This window comes from Schistocerca americana, chromosome 4 (genome assembly GCF_021461395.2).
Source record: "Schistocerca americana isolate TAMUIC-IGC-003095 chromosome 4, iqSchAmer2.1, whole genome shotgun sequence".
In the NCBI taxonomy this organism is placed as follows: domain Eukaryota; kingdom Metazoa; phylum Arthropoda; class Insecta; order Orthoptera; family Acrididae; genus Schistocerca; species Schistocerca americana.
This window is the reverse complement of record NC_060122.1, coordinates 25857868-25866347: the sequence shown is the minus strand read 5'-3', so window position 1 is coordinate 25866347 and position 8480 is coordinate 25857868. Positions and strand designations below refer to the sequence as shown.

At 45.4% G+C, this 8480-nt stretch overlaps 1 non-coding gene across 1 annotated transcript; it reads right to left on the bottom strand.

Annotated features, from left to right (window-relative positions):
* Positions 1–2401: 2401 nt before the first annotated feature.
* Trnat-ugu lies at positions 2402–2476 on the bottom strand. The gene has a single exon. It is a non-coding gene; the product is annotated as a tRNA-Thr (tRNA).
* Positions 2477–8480: the final 6004 nt, after the last annotated feature.

Here is an 8480-nt window from a genome sequence, read left to right as displayed (position 1 = left end):
GATAAAATACTGTATATGCATACTGTCACTCAAACTTTTTCAGATTTCAGATCACAAACTTCACTGTACCGTTCCTTTTTACCGATCAACTTCAACTAACTCATCTGACCTACCTCTCTCTTGGAGTCTTCGGCTAACCGTAATCGGCGTAATCCTAAATGCAAGTACGGTTGAAGTTGGGAAGCGGTGCCTGTGAAAAATGTTAGCTAGAGGCTGTATCATTTTAAATTGATATGCATTATTCGTATTCGAGAAGCTCCTAAAAAATTCCTCACAAAGCATACCTCCCTCTACATTTCCCGTCGAAGCACTTCTATCCAAAAACCCCTCACTTAAATCCCCTCCAAATTTTGGGAGGAATCCCCGAGCTGGCAGTCCTGGGCGTACCTGTGGCGTGGCGAGGCTGAGGCTGCGCCGGAAGGCGGTCAGCGAGCACGCGTTGTCGCCCAGGTCCGGCAGGTGGCAGGGCGGTCGCGCGCACGCGCAAGGCAGCGCCAGCGAGCGCGCCAGCCGCCGGCGCAGCGGCGGGTCGCCACCGGACGTGACGTCACGGCCGCCCGCCTCTGGCATCCCGAGCCGCCGCCCGGCCGCTACGGCGCGCGCCTCGCAGTCCTAGTGGAACGGCGCCAGCCGTCACAATCCACGAGTCCCCGCAAAGTGCGATTTCATTCGCGACAGCCCAGCCGATGCGGGAACTGTAGCTCCACACAACACTGGCGACTGTCTCGGCCTATCTGGTTAAAAGTACCCGTACACCCTATGTAATGCGCGATTGACCACTATATGCCACGAGAAGCACACCCGCCATGATGAAAGGAGGCGAGGAGCATTAAGGTGTCAGTGTGGAAGCAGCAGCAGAGTAGGTGGGTCGATCAGGAAAGCTGAGTGGCTTCGACTGAGGAGCACTCACCTGAGTAGGACATCCGTGAAGGACACTTAAACCCATCCACAGCTGCCGAAGTCCACTGTCGGTGACGTGACTGTGAAGTGGCAACGTGACGGAACAACCCGAGACAAGATACACCTCATATACTGACGGACAGGGACCATCGGACATTGCAGACGGTGGTAGTTAAAGACAGGAAGGACTCTCAAGTGAGTTCGAACGAGCTGCCAGCAGTCCAGCTGGCACATAGTTCGCAGGGAATTTAAAAAAAAGGGGGGGGGGGGTACAATAGTCGTGCACCTGCTTATAAATCACACACACGTCTCTTGTCAATGCTAAGCAATGCCTGAGGTGGTGATAGCGACGTCACTTAACAGTGGACGACTGAAAATGTGTGACTTGAAGTGATCAATCGTGCTGTGGCAATACTTTAGGGGGGGAGGGGGGTTAGGGTTTGGCGAATGCCATCATTTGTAGTGCCAACACTAAAGTACAGGTGAGGTAGTGTTACAGTGCGGGTGTTTTCCGTTCTCAGGGCGTGGACCCTTTGCTGTGCTTAAGAAAAACGTGAACGCAGGAGGATATGAACGTATTTTACAGCTTTGTGTGCTTTATACAGTAGGTGAGAGTAGTATCAGCATGACAACACGCCATGTCATAAAGCAGCATTTTGTGGCAATGGTTTGTGGACAATAACATTCACGAAATGGACTGGCATACCCAGAGTCCTAACCTGCACGCAATGGAACGTTTCTGAGGTGAGTCAGAAAGTCGACTTGGCTGCACACCCCAACGTCCAGTATCACTGCCATGCTCTTGAGAAAGTCTGGGCGGCCATTCCTCAACACACACTTAGAGACCTCACCAAATATGTTCACAGCAGAATTGCAGTCATGAGGCTAAGGGTGGGCACACCCTATAATATTAATGCGGACGATGGAGTACCCGAATATTTTTGATCGAGTAGTGTAATGTGGAAGTCTTTGTGACTTCGGGCTCAGAATACAAACTGGTTGTCGGGAAATCTGTTCTAACCAGTTAACGTTAATTTCTTTTCCATAACGCTCAAGTCCTTATCACAGTTAATTTCCTGGTTGATTTCTTCATCTGTCAGTAAGACGTCATCATCCCTAGTGACTCCTTGAAACGACGGATGCAGGCTTCCATGTGACTTTCTGAGAAAAGCTTCACATCCACTAAACTGTTTGGAGCAGACTCCGAACTCATTTCCACACTAACTCTGTTTCCTCCTGCCTTGCATATATTGATTGCATCTTTCTTCACAAGAGCACTTTCAAAATATAGCACGTTACCAAGAGCCGTAGCATGAAAAAGTTCTACATTACAATACATCTTCCTACAAACACGCATTAAGGTCCTTCGCTATCTCTAAATATTTAATCTCCCTTTCTCAAGTTGTCTTTGGACCTTGGAACATTTGAAATGATAATTAAAATTACATCCTAAGCTGTCGACAGGCGTTGATATACATCGACGGGGACAGCTGAAAATGTGTGCCCCGACCGGGACTCGAACCCGGGATCTCCTGCTTACACGGTAGACGCTCTATCCATCTGAGCCACCGAGGGCACAGAGGATAGTGCGACTGCAGGGATTTATCCCTTGCACGCTTCCCGTGAGACCCACATTCCCAACTTTATGTCCACACACTACATTCGTAGTGCCCCTGCCCATTACACTCTTTACTTGCGGCAATCTTACCGAGTCCCGTAACAGTAGGGGCAATGCGTGTGCATCCAGCACAGAAGAAGAAGGTCAATGGCCGGTTAGTCTTAACTGTATATCTGCTCTTTCGGACATGTCCGAAAGAACAGATACCATCTTCAAATATTCATTTATAGTGAAATACACGATATTTTAGAAGAAAATTGTTTAATGATATTTTTAAGTGCTTTGGGACTCCGTTTTAAAAGTAAACCATTCTGTTTTTAAAAATCATACCAACTTTATCAAAATTTATCGAAAAAGGGACATTCCGTCATCGTTAATCACATTCGTAGCGTGCATAGATAACGCCTTATGGGCACCTTTGATAAATTCGTGTTACTTAACGACGACAGATCGGAGTTGGAATACATCAACAGACTGCGCAAGGGAAAGAGTTACCGTGAGCTGGAGAAGCGAAGATCCTGTAACATCAGCGCAGAGAATTTGCAACATTGTCAGAGTTTCTACTTCACACAACGATAGCTTATAGAAGATTGGGTGACATGGTGTTCATTTGCAGTCGCCAGACAGACTGATTTAGGTCAGAAGCTGATTTTCGAAATGATTATTAAAGATTGAAAAAAGTGACACTAAGCAGACGGTTTATGCGAATCATTGTTCGTTAAGAGAGTCAGTTTCTTACATTTTCTTCTGTTCGTTGTGTGAATCACTCTTTATGGGAGGTGCTCGGTAAGAAAGGTTCGCCTGTGACAAAAAAAATTACGGCCGGCTGGATACCGTGCACGTGTGACCCCTTACGATGCCCGGATTGACGGCGTTCGCGCGCCGGTGTCAGCCTGCGGGCCGTAGTCTGGAGACGCCGGGCTTTATGGCAGAGGGGCAGCAGAGGGGAGTGTTTGGCGCTAACACTGTCAGCAACGTTTACCTGCAAAGGCGTTAGACATTTACGACAGGTCTACTGTGGCGATGTGTCCTCTCCCGGTATGACTGAACGCCATTTGCGCCAGCCACTCGGTGGCTCGTGTCGGAGTGTTTAAGTAATGCAAATCACTCTGCCACGCCTGGAGAGATGGCCTGGCATACAGTGACGCCGACATCTGGATCACCCAAGATCGCAACCTGGTGGCCGCGACTGCACGAGGAGCTGCACACCCCACCAGCATTATCCAGCCAATACGGACAGTGTTGTTGTTGTTGTGGTCTTCAGTCCTGAGACTGGTTTCTTGCAGCTCTCCATGCTAATATATCCTGTGCAAGCCTCTTCATCTCCCAGTAACTATTGCAACCTACATCCTTCTGAATCTGCTTAGTGTAGTCATCTCTTGGTCTCCTTCTACGATTTTTACCCTCCACGTTGCCCTCCAATACTAAATTGGTGATCCCTTGATGCCTCACAACATGTCCTACCAACCGATCCCTTCTTCTAGTCAAGTTGTGAGACAAACTTCTCTTCTCCCCAATCCTATTCAATACTTGCTCATTAGTTATGTGATCTACCCATCTAATCTTCAGCATTCTTCTGTAGCACCACATTTCGAAAGCTTCTATTCTCTTCTTGTCCAAACTATTTACCGTCCATGTTTCACTTCCATACATGGCTACACTCCATACAAATACTTTCAGAAATGACTTCCTGACACCTAAATCTATACTCGATGTTAACAAATTTCTCTTCTTCAGAAACGCTTTCCTTCCCATTGCTAGTCTACATTTTATATCCTCTCTACTTCGACCATCATCAGTTATTTTGCTCCCCAAATAGCAAAACTCCTTTACTACTTTAAGTGTCTCATTTCCTAATCTAATACCCTCAACATCACCCGACTTAATTAGACTACATTCCATTATCCTCGTTTTGCTTTTGTTGATGTTCATCTTACATCCTCCCTTCAAGACAGCATCCATTCCATTCAACTGCTCTTCCAAGTCCTTTGCTGTCTCTGACAGAATTACAATGTCATCGGCGAACCTCAACGTTTTTATTTCTTCTCCATGGATTTTAATACCTACTCCGAATTTTTCTTTTGTTTCCTTTACTGCTTGCTCAATATACAGATTGAATAACATCGGGGAGAGGCTACAACCCTGTCTTACTCCCTTCCCAACCACTGCTTCCTTTCGTGTCCCTCGACTCTTACAACTGCCATCTGGTTTCTGTAAAAATTGTAAATAGCCTTTCGCTCCCTGTATTTTACCCCTGCCACCTTTAGATTTTGAAAGAGAGTATTCCAGTCAACATTGTCAAAAGCTTTCTCTAAGTCTACAAATGCTAGGAACGTAGGTTTGCCTTTCTTTAATCTTTCTTCTAAGATAAGTCGTAAAGTCAGTATTGCCTCACGTGTTCCAGTATTTCTACGGAATCCAAACTGATCTTCCCCGAGGTCGGCTTCTACTAGTTTTCCCATTCGTCTGTAAGGAATTCGTGTTAGTATTTTGCAGCTGTGGCTTATTAAACTGATTGTTCGGTAATTTTCACATCTGTCAGCACCTGCTTTCTTTGGGATTGGAATTACTATATTCTTCCTGAAGTCTGAGGGTATTTCGCCTGTTTCATACATCTTGCTCACCAGATGGTAGAGTTTTGTCAGGACTGGCTCTCCCAAGGCCGTCAGTAGTTCCAATGGAATGTTGTCTACTCCGGGGGCCTTGTTTCGACTCAGGTCTTTCAGTGCTCTGTCAAAGTCTTCACGCAGTATCGTATCTCCCATATCATCTTCATCTACATCCTCTTCCATTTCCATAATATTGTCCTCAAGTACATCGCTCTTGTATAGACCCTCTATATACTCCTTTCACCTTTCTGCTTTCCCTTCTTTGCTTAGAACTGGGTTTCCATCTGAGCTCTTGTTGTTCATACAAGTGGTTCTCTTATCTCCAAAGGTCTCTTTAATTTTCCTGTAGGCAGTATGTATCTTACCTCTAGTGAGATAAGCCTCTACATCCTTACATTTGTCCTCTAGTCATCCCTGCATAGCCATTTTGCACCTCCTGTCGCTCTCATTTTTGAGACGTTTGTATTCCTTTTTGCCAGCTTCATTTACTGCATTTTTATATTTTCTCCTTTCATCAATTAAATTCAATATTTCTTCTGTTACCCAAGGATTTCTACTAACCCTCGTCTTTTTACCTACTTGATCCTCTGCTGCCTTCACTACTTCATCCCTCAAAGCTACCCATTCTTCTTCTACTGCATTTCTTTCCCCCATTCCTGTCAATTGTTCCCTTATGCTCTCCCTGAAACTCTGTACAACCTCTGGTTGTTTCAGTTTATCCAGGTCCCATCTCCTTAAATTCCCACCTTTTTGCAGTTTCTTCAGTTTTAATCTACAGTTCATAACCAATAGATTGTGGTCAGAGTCCACATCTGCCCCTGTAAATGTCTTACAATTTAAAACCTGGTTCCTAAATCTCTGTCTTACCATTATATAATCTATCTGAAACATTTTAGTATCTCCAGGGTTCTTCCATGTATACAACCTTCTATCATGATTTTTAAACCAAGTGTTAGCTATGATTAAGTTGCGCTCTGTGCAAAATTCTACCAGGTGCTTTCCTCTTTCCTTTCTTAGCCCCAATCCATATTCACCTACTACGTTTTCCTCTCTCCCTTTTCCTACACTCGAATTCCAGTCACCCACGACTATTAAATTTTCGTCTCCCTTCACTATCTGAATAATTTCTTTTCTTTCATCATACATTTCTTCAATTTCTTCCTCATCTGCAGAGCTAGTTGGCATATAAACTTGTACTACTGTAGTAGGTGTGGGTTTCGTATTTATCTTGGCCACAATAATGCGTTCACTATGCTGTTTGTAGTAGCTTACCCGCATTCCTATTTTCCTATTCATTATTAAACCTACTCCTGCATTACCCCTATTTGACTTTGTGTTTATAACCCTGTAGTCACCTGACCAGAAGTCTTGTTCCTCCTGCCACCGAACTTCACTAATTCCCACTATATCTAACTTTAACCTATCCATTTCCCTTTTTAAATTTTCTAACCTACCTGCCCGATTAAGGGATCTGACATTCCACGCTCCGATCCGTAGAACGCCAGTTTTCTTTCTCCTGATAACGACATCCTCTTGAGTAGTCCCCGCCCGGAGATCCGAATGGGGGACTATTTTACCTCCGGAATATTTTACCCAAGAGGAAGCCATCATCATTTAATCATACAAAGGCTACTACTGCGGTGGATGACTGCTACCTACGGATTATGGCTCGCAGGAACCCTGACAGCAACGCCACCATGTTGAATAACGCTTTTCGTGCAGCCACAGGACGCCGTGTTACCACTCAAACTGTGTGCAGTAGGCTGCAGGATGTGCAACTTCACTCCCTACGTCCATGGCGAGGTCCATCTTTACAACCACAACACTATGCAACGCGGTACAAATGGGCCAACAGCATGCAGAATGGATTGCTCAGGATTGGCATCACACTCTCTTCACCGATGAATGTCGCAAATGCCTTGAACCAGACAACCGTCGCAGACGTATTTGGAGGCAACCCGGTCAGACTAAGGACACTAAAAATTCTGATAACTTTGGGGTCACACTTGGGCTTGTGATCCGACATGTACAAATTTATTATTCTACAGTTGGTGGTCACCCATGTTAAAAATCCTATTCCAGCCGTCGTACCGCTATCGACGAAAAATGAGTTTCCCTGGTTCCCAGTGCTTGCATGTCACACTTTATCTCTTACTGTTGCGTACTTGTTCCCATGTACAAGAATATTACTGCGCCAAGCAGAAGACATGCGTGGGATCCCTCATTCCCCCACAATTTTCCAGCGTTTTGGCGTACTTTCCCTCAATTTATATGTACTTGTGGTCATTTTTCGTAATTTTGTTGAATTTAATTCACTTCTGCCCCTGGGTAGCCCCTTGAGGTGTTTTTATAGGTCAGGTATCAATATAAAAGAGTTGGCGCCACCCGACGCTTTTGTTGGAGGTTAGCGCGACTTCCGGTCCGTCACTCACGGGACACCGAACGGACATACTGCAGCCTGAACGTGCAGTGTACTTATATCGCTGAGTGGGAGGGAAAAGATTGAAGGTTTCCAGAGGGGGGGGGGGGGAGGGAGATGGGGAGGGGTGATGGCTGAGGGGGAGGTTTCTCAGAGGGACATTTTATCACCAGGGGGTCGTAATCAACTTACCAGAACAATAGGTAAAGGACCTGTCAATCGAATGGGAACAATGTTTGCCCCTCAATGTATGCTTCACCCTGATGAGGCAACCTGACTAGAAAATTGCCACCCTTGCCCCACCACTTTGAAGTTATGGTTTGGGGTGCGATTTCCTATGACAGCAGGAGCGTTATTGTATTACCCAACGCACCCTGACTGCTGATCTCTACATCAATTTGGTGAGTCGACCTGTTGTGCTGCCATTCATTAACAGCATTCCAGGTGTGCTTTCCAACAGGTTAACGGTCACCCTCATACCGCTGTTGCACCACAACACGCTCTATAGAGAGCTGACACGTTGTCATGGCCTGCTAGATCAACAGATCTGTCTTCAATACAACACATATGTGACATCATCGAATGACAACTTCATCGTCATCCACATTCAGCTTTAACTCTCCCTGTATCGACTGACCGAGTGCAACAGCCACAAACTGCCACCCAGCACCGATGCAACACTATGCATGCATGTTTGCATGCCTGCATTCAACATTCTGTTGGTTACACCGGTTATTAGTGTACCAGCACTTCACATTTGCAATGAGTTACATCGCGCTTACATTAACCTGAGATTTTGCAATTTTAATCACCTAAATATGTTACCTAGACAAATGTATTCCGGAAATTTCATTACTCCTCATTAATTACTTGTTGGTGTTGTAATTTATTTCCGTCAGGGTAATTTGCAAAGCACAATGTTAGTTCTCAAAGA